We start from the raw sequence: 17,795 nt of genomic DNA, 5'->3' as shown, positions 1-17,795 counted from the left end.
CGAAGTCCAGACTCACTAATGCATCTAAACAACTATCAGTTAGACACACTAATGCAAGACCTCGTTCGCTAAGACCACCGCTCTGATACCACCTGTAATGACCCGTCCAAATCCATCTGGACGAAGTCTTCAACAGTTGGTCCCATTGCGAGGTTCTGACCTCTATATGCCATGAATGACTCCATGTACTATGAGCAAATGCACAGCGGAAGATTTCTTTCGTACCTGAGAATAAACATGCTTTAAAGTGTCAACCAAAAGGTTGGTGTGTTCATAAGTTTATCATAAAAAAATAAAATTTATCATTTTGATAGACCACAAGATTTAAAAGCTGCATGGTACAAATGGGCCCAAATCCTATACCCACCTGTAATGTACATGCTATATCCTTTAAATACAGTACATATTTCTCGTGTACTAAATCCATTTTTCATAAATCATAGTAACCGTACACTTATCTTGTGCACAAAAATAACATACACATAACCGGTGTATAAAATCATTCTCCCGATATATAACATTCACATCAACTGGTGGCAATTATCATGTCCACATAATTCAATGGTGACAATTATCATGTCCACATAATTCAATAGTGGCAATTATCATGTCCACATAATTCAATAATAATCCGCAGAACTTCTGTCTGCATAATAATTCATTCGAGGAATGTTTTGCTTGTGTCTATCTCGTCAAACATTTATAAAAGCATTTCATGTATTTGCAGTTCAAAATATATTTCAAAAGCATTTAATAAAGCAGTTGTAAAAACAGCGCATGTATTCTCAGTCCCAAAAATATAAAGAGTAAAAGGGAATCAAATGAACTCACAATACTGTATTTTGTAGTAAAAATACATATGATGTCATTTAACAAGTGTAGGGTTGACCTTGGATTCACGAACCTATATCATTTATATATATATATATATATATATATATATATATATATATATATATATATATATATATATATATATATATATATATATTAATACACGTAATCGTAATCGATCAATTATATATATATTTTTGTTACTAATAATATACTTGTTATAATATATGTTATTCAGATAAATTTAATATATTTAATTTATATGTTTAAATAACTATTACTTACCATTAATAATAAAAACCATATATTAAAGTTTAGTATATATTTATATTTTAGTTGATATAGCTTAACTAATATCTTTTTAGTAATAAAAGTATAGTGTAATGTATCTTTATATAAAAGTATCTATTTATTATAATATTGATAGTTTTAGTGATAACAAAATAATAATTTTATAAGAATGATAATAATGATAATAAGTTTAATAATAATAATACTAGTGATTATATTAATAATAATAATGATAATAATATTTATATACTACTTATATTACTAATAAAAATATTCTTATTTATAACTATAATCTTAATAATAATGATAATTAATACCTGCACGACAAAATTTATAATAATAAATACATTGTTAATGTTAATAATAATAATAATAATAATAATAATAATAATAATAACAATAATAATAATAACAATAATAATAATAATAATAATAATAATGGTTTTAATACTTATAGCTATGATAATAATAATAAGCGTTATACTACTAATAATAACAATAATATCAATAACAATAATAATTCTCATAGTAATAACATTAGTAATAATAATCACATAAATGATAATCAAAATAATAATAATAATAATAATAATAATAATAATAATAATAATAATAATAATAATAATAATAATAATAATAATAAAACTACCTTAAAAGGCCTTAAGAAAAATAACTGCTCGCCCGCGGGTTCGAACCCGCGACCTCTCGTCCACCCAAAACTCCCTCAAACCATTACGCCATTTCAGTGTTTCTGAATTAAATCATAACCCATTTATATATATATATTGTCTCAGCCCATGAATACCACAGAATTCGGCCCAAGTTTCTAACCCAGTCCATCTTCTTCTGATAAATAAAAATATTGTGGTTGCCTGGGTTTGAACCCAGGACCTCTCGCTCACCCACACCAACACCTAACCATCACGCTACTGAATGCTTTTCTGATAATCTTACAACTATAATTAATTAACCCGCAAATTATATCTCTCTTCCCTTCATCTCCACCAATTTATTATCATCATCATCTTATCATCTCAGAAGTAACATCAGCTCATTATCATCTTCACCTCCATCACCTCCTTCACCATAACATCACTCTTTCACAGGATCATCTCATCATTATCATATTAGTTATCCTCATCGATCGTATAATCATTCATGTATCATCATCATCTTCAACATAATTATAGATTTTTTAAAAAAAAATATGGTGGCAACAACAGCAAAACAATTCGATTGTACAGCCGTTACAATCAGCAAATTTAAGAGAGTTTGAAATGGTTCTAGTTGCAGCGATTGTAGCAGAAAACATAAATATAAACAGAAAAAAATGAGAGAAAGAGTTAGAGAGAGAAGTGATCGTGGGTGTTTGATGGTAATCGGTTGTTCACGGTTGTCAAGGGTGGTGGGTTTGGTGATTACAATGGCAGCAAGTACAGTTGTGTTTCTGGGTTTCACGATGGTGTGAGGGAGAGAGAGTTAGTGAGAGAGACAAATATATATAATGAAATACGACAGTTTGTTATGGTTGTCAATGGGGAATCGTTTTTCGTCGGACAGAAATAGTTAACAAAGGAAAAGAAAATAATAATGATGGTGGTGGCTCTGCAAGTGGTTGTGTTATGGTGGCGATTGAGGTGATATGATGGTAGTCGAGGGGTGAGGTGGTGTGGCGAGGAAAACAGGAAAAAGAATGGATGTACCATTCGAATAATAACAAGAATACAACATAAATGTGGTGGTTCATGGTGGTTTGCGATGATAGAGGTGGCAGCGGTGATGGAGTATGGCGGTTGTATAGCGGTGAGAGGTGGTGATAGAGATTTGGTGATGGAGCTTGGGGTTTTCTTTCTAGTGATATCCATCTGCATATATGTACATTGTATATATATAAAAGTAACATAATTTATAATTTATTAATATCTATTACATCATATAAATCATGAAATTATATTCAACGTGTCAGGCCATTAGCAGTTTCTAATCTCAATTGCCGACATGTTAATCACTCTCCTAATTACAATTAACACCTAATCATGCCACGATGTCTAAGTAAAAAAAATAAAAAATGAACGTACTTTCAGTCTTCTCATTCGTCTCTCCAACCCACCCAATACAAACCCTAAATCCCATCGGTCGTCGTCTCTACAACCATCAAATACAAACCCTATATCTCAACTGATTCAATCGAAAAAAAAATCAAACACAAGTCTAAATTGATGATTTCATTTCTAGGATTCCATTTCCTCCTTCAGTCGATTTGATCGATGAAAGATACAAGGTGAAAATTAGGGTTTGAGGCGATTAACGTCAAATCGTCCTCCATCGTCTCCCCCTGTCGATTAGCGGGTCATAACGATTATTAAGGTATGAATCGATTCCCTTTGTTTTATATTTCTGATTTTGTAGCATCTTTTCCATTTGTTACTTCTACAATGGATTGTTTAATTTTTAATTATTTTTTTGCGTCTCTTTAGTGTTTTTATGAGATTTTTTGAAGTATTAATTAATAAATAAATTACTGCTTATGATGCAGAATTTGAAAATAGTTAGTTTAAAATGTCAAATTCTGCAGTAATGGACTTTCTGGGTTTGCATCTTAAGTTATTTGTGGTCCTTAGGTGAATGGAAACTCTTAAATATTGAGTTTCTAAATGTCTGTATTTTTTTTCCTTTTTGGTAGAGATATGGGTATATTGTGCTAATCATGTTTGAGATGATGGAATGTTCAGCTAACTTTTTTCTGGATCTATGATTTATTTATAACTTTGATTAACTTGAAATTAGGGTTTAAGTTTTTATGGAATTGTTTGAAGTGTTGATTGTTAATCAAATTTGTGCTTATTATACAGAGCATCAAGATAACATAATGTCTTATTGACTATATGCAAATTATGCAATATCAGTTATGCAATATTTCAGATTTCGTATTTGATATAATGGTAAGTGATTGACTATATGCAGACTCACCATTTGATTGAGATAACATTATATTTTTTGTAGATTTGGTTTGTACTTAATTGGTTGGTACATGTTTCATGGTTATGTGGATTTGATTTTTACTTATATGGCATTCCAATTCAAATGTGTAGGTACATGTTTCATGGTCATGTAGATTTTGTTAGTACTTATTTGTTTCACCGGATATTAGAGAAACATCATGGTTCCTTGAATTTGGATAGGTGACTGTCGGCATCTGTATTCAGTCTCTGACTCAATTCTATTGAAGATCAGGTTAGGTTTATTGCATATTCGTATTCCCTTCTGTAATTTTTGATATGATATGCCAGTTTTATTTTACTACTTGTGTATATGCTGAGGTTATCTCACAAATTTTGTACATGTACCATTAATAATACTATGGTAAGTGATTGGACTTTGTTGTTACTGAATGTGTGTATTGTGTCATAAGAGAATGAAGATTTAAGGGTTGAAGGAGAAAGATGGAAGAAGGCAGCGTGGGAAATAACATAGTGAAGTCAACGTCATCGCTATCCTTTCTTCACCTCCTTTGTTTCTTCACCTCCTTTCTTTCTTTACCTCCTTTGTTTGATACTTAGTTACAACTATTACTTAACTTAGTCGCCAACTAATTATTATTTTATTTTTGTTATTAATTTTGTGTGCAAAAAGGTCGGTATCATGCGCTTGAGAAAGCACACAGATTATATCAAAGCTTCACTGGTCGTGGTGTTTGACAGTTTAAAACAGCGCTTCAACAACTATTAGAGTGTGTACATAAATTCTGCATCTAAGTTCTTTAACTTACAATTGTGAAATATGATCAGGTTCAATATTTAGTTGTACTGAAATCTGGTAAGTATTCTAACATTCGTTTCAAAAGTTACATACATTACATTTTTCAACTATATAAATCGGTATACGTAATTTTATGGAATTGAGGTAGTATCTGTTATATCAACTGTGGCTTTACTGATACATGAGTTTAAATCAATATGCGCATCATAAACCAGTCTTTGTTACTATGAAGTTCACTTTATTAAAAGTTTGGATTTGAGAAATTGTAATGTATGCAGAGTGGGTTTGGTATAAAGGGCATTAAACTAAATCACAAGTTGCAGCTGCTTCAGGTTCACTCTTTTGAGACTCGACAAGTCGTTTTGTCAAGGTAATTCTTGACCCTAATATAGTAAGTTATGTTTAGTCTTTGTAGGTGTCGTTTAATTAAGAAGAAGTTGACTGGAATATCAAGTATCGTATTGTTTAGACACCAAATTTAAGGTCTATTCTAAAGAAGTGGCTTCTACACAATGCATTTGGTCTTTTATTTTAAGATATTGAGGTTTTTTTCCATACCATTTATTTATTCTTTCTACATTGAGTTACGGTATCACTCGGTATAGATGGTTAGTTTGTGATCACCCTTAAAATTAAAGAATCTTTTGCGTATTGCTCGGATGCAGGGGCTTGGTAGCAGGTTACCAAGAAAATGGCTACAATATGATACCTTTTTCAAGTTCAGTGTCGAGATAGGTACAACTACGCATACTCTCAATGTGAACTATAAGTGGTAAAACGGGTGGTTTGGTAATAAATAAAAATGGGCAGGTTATTAACTAATAGCAAATAAAAGTTTTTATTAACACGATGATTATCGGTTAGAAACTAATTTGTTCGGATTCGAGAAAGGTACAATTACACATACATGTAGCCATTTATTTTTTATCTAAGATGTTGACATATTTGCTTGTCTTGATACTGAATTTTTGGGCACACGAATGTTCAGACGGGTTTTAGCACTCCATGTTATATCACCAAATCAGTAAATTACAATTACTCGAAGTTGTAATTATGTTCTTAAGAGCTAGGGGTTATTAAGTATTGAGTGTGCTACATAAGATTCATGCTTTATATGATCTATTAGTTACACACATCTGAATCCATATGAATGAAGTTGTAGTGAATCGATGACCAAATTCAGTCATTCACTATTACACGAATGTTATATCTTCTAATATTATAATCTTTTATGCATATTACAAATTGTTTATTTAATTTAATTATAAAATTATAGATGGTATGGATTATAAAGTTCGTACTTTGGTTTTAGTAGTTCTATATGTTAGTCAACTATATTTAATGTTTATGTTATTTGGGATCTATTTGGAAAATAATAACATTTTTTGATAAAGTCAAAATAATCACACCTAACCATGCCTTGGTATCAAAAAACATCGCCATCGCCCAATTGCATCCATACATCGTCGCTAAAATAGTTTTATTTGAAATGTATTGCAGGGCTATCAACAAGCAAACTCTTATTGATGTTTTCCGCAGTTTTAACTCTATTACGCAGTCTGAAAGCGGATGGTTTACATTCAATTTGCGCCATGGAGTTGTCACAACCCCCAAGGCTTCTCTTGGAAACTGGCGCAGATCTTTCTTCTTTATTAAAGTTGAAGCACTACGCGGATATCAAGGCCTACTTTGTTAGACAACAGAGCTGAAACAAAGTGCGCTTGAGCGTAATGATCTTAATGAGATCGGCGAAGAATTACTAGCAGGAGTTAAGAATGTGCACTTGGAGGCTCACATATGGGGTCAACTATGTAAAGATTGAGTTGTGTTCGTCCTACATATCAAACTTCTTTTTGACTAAATTTAGGTAACTTTGTCTAATATGGTTATCTATATTTTTGTTTAATTTAGTTTTTTTTAATCAGAAAGATTACAAGTTCATAACTATACTCTTGAAAGCTCACATATTATCTCTTTATGATCACGTGATGTACTCATTTTTTACCACATGTGAATAAATTTGAGTGGATAAAATTTTTGTATACACGGAAGACTTAAAACAAAAACATTAGAGGTGGCTCAATACTTTAAATTATATTATTTTTAGTGATATGGAACAAGTATATGATGACTTTTTGCCTATAAATAATACATTGTTACATTGTAATTTTATTTATTAACAGCGTTTACGTCATTAATCAGTATCAATATTAAGTTTTTCGCATAATACTTTTTAGAACTGCTGTGCAACGCACAGACTCATGTTTACAAAAATTAAAAACTTTAAATGATATAACATTATATGTTTATTTGATGCACAACAACAACGGTACTTGTGACACTGTCCGTATAATATCGTTAATTCATATACAATTTTTAAATTCAATATATTGTTTGCGGATGAGTACCCGTGCAACGCACGGGCTCATAAATCTAGTTATAATATAATTCTTATATCATAAGATTAATAAACGTGCACCCACAACAGTTTTCTACCGACAGTTTATCCCGGATGGCTATATCGGGTCCATTGCTAAACAGTTAACGTATAAAAGTGTCCCTAAAAATGCCAAATTTTTAGATTAAATATATTTAATTATTTCACTCATTAACTGTTTGAAACCTGATCAAAAATGCTCAATAAATATTTATTTTCTGTTCCAATTAATATATAAGGAGTACTAATATTTAAACTTAAAAAGGTAAAAATATTTTTATCAAACCTAAAATCTTCGTAATCAATTTACAGTTCAATTTTTATTTTCAATCTTCTTAAACACGTATTAGAACTATATGAACACTGGCGAAATGCCAACCGAGTTTTACTGACGTTTACTATTTAAGCTCGAAATCATTCATTTTCAATATATATATATATATATATATATATATATATATATATATATATCAAATCTTAATTAACAAGTTTAAGTAAATAAATATATTGATTATATTCTTTTAAACAACTAAATATAATGTTATATATTTACAAGTAATATTTATATATATATTTTTATATATATTATTATAATCTATAGTTTCCATTAATCGCATTTTATTTTATTTATTACAATATAAATCTTAATAATCATAATATTCTAAATTATATTTCAAATTGTAAATACCTATACCTATTTAAAGATATATGTTATCTATTTACAAATAGTTGTTCGTGAATCGTCGGGAATGGTCGAAAGTCAAACGAACATATGAAACAGTTCAAAATATTTGTGACTCAACATTACAGACTTTGCTCATCGTGTCGAAATAATATAAAGATCAAGTTTAAATTTGGTTGAAAATTTCCGGGTCATCACATATGAACTGATAAATATAGTTTTATCACTGTTAGGTAATATGGATAAAACAGTTTGTTTATGCGAAGTGTACGAGTGAAACTATCACAAAAGTTTGGAACCAAGAAATAGAGATTCGTCTTAACTTTCGACGTAATCACGTTTGAATTTATGGAATTCAAGGGATTTAAAGAAAATCTATGAAATCTATAAGATCTGATTCTTCGAGATTTAAGGAAATTAGGATCTCTATAATTAAATGCGATGATCTGTCCCGATTACTACGTCTGATATTTCCATTATAAATTTACCTTTTCCGTTCCATTAGTTTTCACCACTTCTATACTCAATTCCCAAATTGAAAAGATTGTGAAAATGCTTAATCCAGTTCTGATCCTTGTCCTTATCCTGACTATCGTAACAATCATTCTCCTTTTCCAACTTCCACCGGAGGAATCTGTTTTCTTCTACTTCGCCCATGGTGTTATAGTGTTTTTAATTCTCCCGTGTTTTTATGTTGCGATAAACATTGACATACACGGTTTGTAATTTATGTGTTGTTTTCGGGCTTTATATTTTCTCTTATATTTTGGAGCTCTTTGCCTTTTTATTCTCTTCTCGACCTCTAGTAAAGTGAGTAATGGTCCAGAATTTGTAGATATGAAGTTTCGAATGAATATAACTAATGTTCTAAGAGAGAAATTGTAATAGCACGATCTTGATTCGTCATTGTTTTTATTGATGACATTTTGATCTACTCCAAGAGTGAGGAAGAACATGAGAAACATTTGCGCATGATTCTTGAACTCTTAAGAAAGGAACAACTTTATGCTAAATTTTCTAAGTGCGAGTTTTGGCTCAAAACCGTACAATTCCTTGGACATGTTGTTGATAAAGACGGGATACATGTCGATCCAGCTAAGATTACAGCTATTCAGAACTGGGAGATACCAAAGACTGCGAAGCATATTCGCCAATTTTTGGGACTTGCCGGTTACTATCGAAGGTTTATAAAAGATTTTTCTCTCATTGCTAAACCTCTTACGAAGCTAACTCAAAAAGGGAAGAAAATTGAGTGGTCCGAAGAACAAGAATCTGCTTTCATGATTCTAAAGGAGAAATTGACCACAGCCCCGATTCTATCTTTACCTGAAGGTACTGACGACTTTTTTGTTTACTGCGATCCTTCGAAGCAAGGCTTTGGTTGTGTTCTAATGCAACGTGAAAAAGTTATTGCCTACGCATCTAGACAGTTGAAGAAACATGAAGAGAAGTATACCACACATGACCTTGAGTTAGGTGCCGTGGTATTTGCATTAAAGATATGAAGACATTATTTGTATGGTACCCATTTTACGGTGTACACTGATCATAAAAGTCTTCGACACATCTTTGATCAAAAACAACTGAACATGAGGCAAAGCCGATGGCTCGAGTTATTGAACGATTATCACTGTGAGCTGAAATATCATCCTGGCAAGGCGAATGTAGTTGCCGATGCCCTTAGTCGGAAAGACGATGTTAAATGTGTTCGTGCTCTAAATCTGAAAATCAAATCAAATCTTATCTCACGAATCTGTGAAGCTCAATTGGAAGCTATTAAACCGACACTTATCGAAGGTGAAGGACCCATTGGTTTTGAGAACCAACTTCAAGTGAAAGCTAATGGTACACGGTACTTTGGAAATAGAATTTGGGTTCCTCGTTTCGGTAATCTCCGTGAACTATTCTTGGATGAAGCACATAAAACTAGATATTCTATTCATCCCGGTTCCAGTAAAATGTATCACGATGTGAAGCAATTCTATAGGTGGCCTAACATGAAAGCCGACATTGCTAATTATGTTAGTAAGTGTCTTACTTGTTTGAAGCTCAAGGCCGAACATCAAAAGCCTTCTGGTCTGTTGACACAACCCGATATTCTGCAGTGGAAGTGGGAATGTATCACTATGGACTTTGTTACTAAGTTACCTAAGACGTCGAACGGTAACGATACTATTTGGTTCGTAGTTGATCGTCTTACTAAATCTGAACATTTCATACCGATCAAGAAAACCGACAAGATGGAGAGATTAGCACAGCTTTATATTAAAGAAATCGTCTCACGTCATGGTGTTCCTATCTCGATTATTTCTGATCGTGACAGTCGATTTGTTTCTAGATTCTGGAAAACTTTATAATCTGCTCTTGGAACTCAACTCGACATGAGTATAGCTTATCATCCTCAAACTGATGGTCAAAGTAAACGACTATTCAAACCATGGAGGATATGCTACGTGCTTGTGCAATCGATTTCGGCAAAGGATAGGATAGACATCTACCTTTGGTTAAATTTTCTTACAATAATAGTTATCACTCCAGTATTAAAGCTGCACCTTTTGAAGCTTTATATGGACGGAAGTGTAAATCCCCTCTATGTTGGGATGAACTTGAGGACAGACATTTAACTGGTCCTGAAATCATTCACGAAACCATCGAAAAGATCGTTCAAATTAAACAACGTTTAGAAACTGCCCGTAGCCGACAAAAGAGCTATGCCGATAGGAAATGAAAAGACATCGAATACCAAGTTGGAGATAAAGTCATGTTGAAAGTATCCCCTTGGAAAGGTGTTGTCCGCTTCGGTAAATGAAGTAAACTCAGTCCACGATATGTCGGACCGTTCAAAATCACTGAAAGAGTCGGTCCCTTGGCATACCGATTAGAACTACCAACCGAACTCAGTCAAGTACATGATGTGTTTCATGTCTCAAATCTTAAACGGTGTCTTGCTGATAACACACTCGTTATTCCTCTGTATGATGTCCGCATTGATGAGCAAATGTACTTCGTTGAAGAACCTATAGAAATCATGGAAGGAGAGGTCAAACAAACGCGTAAAAGCAACATACCTATCGTTAAAGTCCATTGGAATTCGCGTAGAGGCCCGAATATACCTGGAGCGCAAAGACCATATGAAACGGAAATATCCCCATCTCTTCTCAACTGCTGATGCAAACGAGGAATCTACCTAAATACTTCGGGACGAAGTTTTCAATAACGGGGAGGTACTATAACGACCCTCATTTTTCCATTCTATATTTCTCATTTTTCCATTCTATACTTTTACTTATTAAATGCCCAATAAAATAATTAAACTTAATAATTAAACTCTAATTGATAAAAGTAAAGCGTTAAGAATTATAAAATACGATAATTAACTTTGTGCATTAATTGACAAGTTAATGAAAATAATAGGTTAATAAACTTTTGTGAGTAAATAAATAACTTTAAAACTTGTGTAATTAAAATAATTAAATGAGGATAATTAAGGATTCATTTAAGCAAATTAAAGTACAAGGACTAAAGTGAAAAATCACAAACCCTAACCCTAAAAGCCCTAGCCGATTTTAGGGAGGGTAAAATACCCTTTTTGCCCCTCAAATTTTTGGCCCAAATCACCAACCCTAACCCCTTTTCCAAGCTAAATTGTTCCCTAAGTAATTCCTTATTAAACCCTAATTCTAGAATCCTCCTATCCTCACTATAAATAGAGACCTAACCTAACTCATTCCATGTACCAAATCATAATTACATCTCTCCCAAATCTCTCTCCCTCCCTCTCTTATTTTCGGCCAAAATCGAAAACCCCCACCATCATCACCATCGAAATCCACCACCACCTTCAAGGGATTTCCAAGTGAGCTTCGAGTTGTTCTTCGTGTTCTTCAAGGATCTTCAAGGGTTTCTTTAAGATTTTCAAGACTTTGATCTTCAATCTTCAAAGTGTTCATTTTTTCTTTGTTAATCTTCTTGGATCTTCAAAGGTATAATATAAAACCCTAAACTATTTCCATAATTCTTTGATCTTTGTTTTAATCTATATTCATAAACATATAAACATAAGAACAAACCTAGATCTATACATGTAAGAAAAAAAAAAGTAAATATATATGTATGTATATGTGTGTCGACTAGAAGAAAAAAAAAAGGGAAGGAAACTTTGATCTTTGAAACCCTAGATACAATTAGGAGATTTGTTAGTGTTAATTAAAGAAACAAAATAAACCTATATATATATATATACAAATCGACATATACATATATATACATGTAAAAAATAAATTTTTATATACATATATATATACACGACATTATATACATATACTAGAACCCTAAACCCTAATTTAAACTATACTACTTTAATCAAAACCCTAGTTATATTAAAAACCTAATTAATTATTAAACCCTAATTCATTAAACCTAACCCTAATTATTTAATACCACTTCAATTATTAAAACCCTAATCATTACCTAATCATTACTACATTAAATAAAACCCTAAACCCTAATTTATGAAACCAACACAACACAACACAAAACCCAATACCACATAAGTGGTGTATGGGGGTGGTGAGATGTAGACAATCTTTCCCCTATCCGGGAATAAAAACAAGTCATTTCTCCACCAAAGAGTGAAAACACTCTCAAAAGTAGAGAAAGTTATCCCTCTCTCTATTTGGCGGATAGAGAGATTGATTCCGAGTGGACCTCCGGCCAATAAGTAGTAAAAAGTTTTTTTTTATAAAAAGCTAATTATTTAATTGCTACTTTAATTAACTAACCCTAATTAATGAAACCCTAATACAACTTATACTATTAATTAACATGTATACACTATTACTATTACTAACACCTATAACCTACTACTTATATTATAACAGATAAAAACATTTTGGGATATGTATTAGAGATGTATAGATCTTCGAACTTTCTTGACGAATGGTTTCTACGAAACTCTAGGCGGAAGGGTTTGGATTTTCGATTTAAAGGGTCCTATAGCTCAAGCCCCTAGACCTGAAATGGCCATTCGAAGAGAAAATGGTGATTGGAAGCTTATCTAATAAGGCAAGTATCCTAAAATGGAAAACACTCTTAAAGTAGAAACTTTCTAGTTATAGAAACTTACTAAGATAAGAAACCTACTAAAAGTGGAAACTTTCTAAAAATAGAAACTTACTAGGAATGGAAACTTGGTAAAACGAACTATACTTAAAACACTGTCATACTTAAACATTTACTTAAGCATGGGCAAAAACACTTACTACTCTTAAATATCATAGGTTGACTTTTCTGCTCACTCGTCCAACTTTATATTCCGAGGAATAACTAGCTCTCTCTCTCTACTAAGGTGAATTCATAGGCCCTCTTACTATTGCGCAACTTATTTACTTTAATTCTTGGGGTGAGACACATGCTGTTTTTACATTTTATAATTTAGACACAAGTACCAACTGTTAAAACTATGCTATACCCGGCTATGTCCAACTAAGTCCCTACAGTGATATTTTTAATTGCTGCTTGCATGCTTAATTATTGGGGGTAGGCCTATCAGGAGTAACGACCCCGATACATTTGACTAAGTCTTTGTATTACTTAATAATGAAATTAAACTGACAAGTATAAACGATAACTTGTCTTGGGGCAAAAACGTTTAGTCTAAATATCACGTATTGGCATAACTTTTTGATCCTGTGGGAGATCAACCTTACAAACTAAATCTTGTGGTCTAAAACAACGGTCAAACTTTTGTTAAACCTATGAACTTCACTCAACCTTTTTGGTTGACACTTTATCATGTTTTGTCTCAGGTGCTGTTTGATTCAAACTCTTATACTTACTGCTTATGTGATGCTACTTGGACATAGGATCAAGAGATATCGCATTTATTACTATTGCATTAAACATTTACTTTATTCCTTTGTAGCGACATTTCATTTTCCGCTGCGTACTTATTAAAGTTAATTTTCTCATTTAGTTTTGTTCTCGTTTATTATAATATGTTGGTATATTTTGATATTAAGTCACATTTCACCCAGGCCCATAACTGGGGGTGTGATAGATTGGTATCAGAGTATAACTAGGCTGTTGTAGAGAACCAGGATTGCATTTTTATGTGTGCCTTATTTACTAGCTAGGGTGCCTTAGCAATCTAGGAAACTATAACCTTTCCTGCCTTAGACTTTAAAGCACTTACGATTGCTCTATAATCTTAACATTTATGCTTTCCTAAACTTGACTAAAAGATTCTAATCAAAGTCTCTTTCCTAATGATAGGATGTCAAGCTTAAGCATTAATAAAACAACTCTATTCAAGCCAACCGAAGAGTATACTAAAGGGTCTTCCACTGAAAAATCAGTCCAAAGTCCACCTTATGGCTTTGGTGCTCCTCGTTCACCAAACTATAGTCCAACTGCTTCTCCTGAATTTCACCCAACTCAAGGATCTGAAAGCGAAGGAGAAAGCCCTGCTGATTCTGCTGACTCTGGCTCTTTTCACTCATTGGTGCATAAACCGATGAGTAATCCCGAACGGGATGCTCTTCAAGCTCTCCCTAACTACGACAGCGACTACTCAAATTACGAACTTGAAGAAGAGCCTATTGAAGAATCGTCTGAAAACTCAACTCTAAAGAGAAAGCAACCCGAACCCGCTACCAGTCCAATATTCTGTAATAACGAGAAGCACGTAAGGGTGAAGTCTGATATCATCAACCTTCAAAGTAGCTGTGAGAAGAATAGGAAGTTTAGCAGATGTCATGTTTCTCGAATAGAGGTGCGTCTAAACAACCTAGAAAAAGAAAACAAAATCTTGAAGGAAATTATCAAAGAATCTCTCGAATCTCAAACCGAAAGGCTAGAGAAACTTGTGAAGGATAACATGGAAAAAGTGATGAAGCATTTTGAGGACGAGAAGAAGAAATATGAAGACTATTTCAATCTTAATATTCTTTAGTTATCTTTCCTATTTTTCCATCTATGTAAAGGCTATGCCTTAAAACTATTTCTATTTCCGAATCGTGTATTAAAAAGGCTTATTTAATGCCTTGTTCCTTAATAATATAAAGTGTTTTAGATATATCATGTGATATCAATACTTTATCTTATTCATACTTGTAATTGCTCAACCCTATAATTTGTTAACTTATCCGACTTATGTTCACTTATGTAGCGACATCATGGTTCGTCCAGCTGCACCTACTATTAACAATATCGTTTTGACTACCGAGCAATTCCAACAGTTAATCACTACCGCACAAGGCAATGCCTAAGCTAATAATGTCAATCCTCAACCGAAACCTTGTTCCTACAAGGATTTTTCAAACTGTCACCCTCCTGCGTTCAAAGGAAATGAAGAAGCTGTCGAACTAGTTCCCTGGTTCGAGAAGATGGAATCTATTTTCTGTATTTGTAACTGTGGTGATGACGATTGAGTAAAGTATGCCACTAGCTCACTGGGTGGTAATGCTTTAAATTGGTGGTCTGCTCATGCCAAGTCTGTAGGAATTGATAATGCTAATGCAATTCCATGGGACGAACTCAGAAGCATGATGGTCAACAAATTCTGCCCGAGGAGTCAAGTTCAGAAACTTAAAGCTGGGTTCTGGAAACTCAAGGTCAAGGGTACTGATATTGAGAACTACACCAATCGTTATCTAGAACTTTCTACTCTATGTCCTGAGATGTTTCCTACCGAAGCTAGAAGAATTGAGCGGTATATTGAAGGTCTTCCCGAGGATGTTCAAGGGAATGTTATAGCTGCCGAGAAAGTTACTCTGGATGTTGTGATTTTTATGGCACAAAATCTGATGTTGGCTAAGAGAAGAAGAGCGTCGGCTAATAAGCAGGTTAAAACTAAGGGTAATGATGGTAAGAGGAAGTTTGAGCCATCTCAAGGTTTGATTCATAATGTTAGTAAGAAGCCTGCGGATGGTACAAAGTCGAATTATAAGGGTTCCTATCCTTTCTGTATTTGTTGTGAGAGGCATCACCCGGGGCAGTGTACTGCTGTTTGTGCATTGTGTAAGAAAGTGGGACACATTGCTAAGACGTGTAAGACTCCTCCAAAGGATAAGGCTATTGTTCCAGCCAAAGCTCCTCCTACTTGTTATACTTGTGGAGAGAAGTGACACATTAGTCCAAATTGTCCTAAGAAGAAGGATAATCCCGCTACTGGAGCTAACGCTACTGCTGCGAAGGGTCGTGCATTTGTTATTACTGCTGGTGAAGCTCTAGATGAGGATGAGGTCATCACGGGTACGTATCTTGTCAATAATTGTTATGCAACTATTTTATTCGATACTGGTGTCGACAGAAGTTACGTGTCTAGTGATTTTTGTACCCTATTTACTGAAAAGCCTCAACCCTTAGAAACTAAAAGATTAGTAGAAGTAGCCAATGGAAAAGTCATGCAAGTCGATAAAATCTATAAAAACTGCAACCTAATCTTAGCCGATATGGAATTTAAGATAGACCTTTTGCCGGTCGAGCTCGGAAATTTTGACGTCGTAGTTGGAATGGATTGGTTACGTCCATTACATGCTGCTATCATGTGTTACGATAAAACTGTTAATGTTCCATTGGGAAGTGGAGAGACTCTCATCATCCAAGGTGAAAAGAGTGGTTCCAATCTCAACATCATCTCCTGTATTAAAACTCGCAAATACCTTATGAAAGGTTATCCAGCTATTCTATCCCACGTTAAGATGATTGAATCGAAGGAAAAGCGTATTGAAGATGTACCAGTGGTTAAAGACTTTCCCGATGTGTTTCCCGAAGATCTTCCTGGTCTTCCACCTCCTCGACAAGTTGAATTTCAAATTGATTTAACTCCTGGTGCTGCTCCTATTGCTAAAGCTCCGTATCGTTTAGCGCCCTCCGAGATGAAGGAATTATCCAACCAGCTCCAAGAACTATTGGATAAAGGTTTCATTCGTCCTAGCTCGTCCCTATGGGGAGCTCCTATTCTGTTTGTTAAGAAGAAAGATGGTACGTTAAGGATGTGTATTGATTATCGTGAACTTAACAAGCTTACTATCAAGAACCGTTATCCGTTGCCCGCGTATTGATGATTTATTCGACCAACTTCAAGGGTCAAGCATCTATTCAAAAATTGATTTAAGATCTGGTTATCACCAACTCCAAGTCAAGGAATCCGATATTCCTAAGACTGCTTTTCGTACTCGATATGGACATTATGAATTCTGTGTCATGCCTTTTGGTTTGACCAATGCACCTGCTGTGTTCATGGATCTTATGAACTGTGTTTGCAAACCCTATCTCGATAAATTTGTCATTGTTTTCATTGATGACATTTTGATCTACTCCAAGAGTGAGGAAGAACATGAGCAACATTTGCGCATGATTCTTGAACTCTTAAGAAAGGAACAACTTTATGCTAAATTTTATAAGTGCGAGTTTTGGCTCAAAACCGTACAATTCCTTGGACATGTTGTTGATAAAGACGGGATACATGTCGATCCAGCTAAGATTACAGCTATTCAGAATTGGGAGATACCAAAGACTGTGAAGCATATTCGCCAATTTTTAGGACTTGCCGGTTACTATCGAAAGTTTATAAAAGATTTTTCTCTCATTGCTAAACCTCTTACGAAGCTAACTCAAAAAGGGAAGAAATTTGAGTGGTCTGAAGAACAGGAATCTGCTTTCAAGATTCTGAAGGAGAAATTAACCACAGCCCCGATTCTATCTTTACCTGAAGGTACTGATGACTTTGTTGTTTACTGCGATGCTTCGAAGCAAGGCTTTGGTTGTGTTCTAATGCAACGTGAAAAA

General features: G+C 33.7%; 1 long non-coding RNA gene across 4 annotated transcripts; it reads left to right on the top strand.

Annotated features, from left to right (window-relative positions):
• The first annotated feature begins 3,165 nt into the window (after positions 1-3,165).
• On the top strand, positions 3,166-6,928 carry LOC139852512 (uncharacterized). Of its 4 annotated transcripts, none has more exons than XR_011761099.1 (5): positions 3,166-3,492; positions 4,218-4,359; positions 4,547-5,254; positions 5,550-5,619; positions 6,385-6,928. It is a non-coding gene; the product is annotated as an uncharacterized lncRNA (long non-coding RNA). The 4 variants fall into 4 exon arrangements; XR_011761100.1 differs by having other exon boundaries at positions 3,167-3,492; positions 4,308-4,359; XR_011761097.1 differs by having other exon boundaries at positions 3,168-3,492; positions 4,538-5,254.
• The last annotated feature ends 10,867 nt before the right edge of the window (positions 6,929-17,795 follow it).

This window comes from Rutidosis leptorrhynchoides, chromosome 6, assembly GCF_046630445.1.
Source record: "Rutidosis leptorrhynchoides isolate AG116_Rl617_1_P2 chromosome 6, CSIRO_AGI_Rlap_v1, whole genome shotgun sequence".
Classification (NCBI taxonomy): domain Eukaryota; kingdom Viridiplantae; phylum Streptophyta; class Magnoliopsida; order Asterales; family Asteraceae; genus Rutidosis; species Rutidosis leptorrhynchoides.
This window is presented reverse-complemented; position numbering and strand designations above follow the sequence as displayed.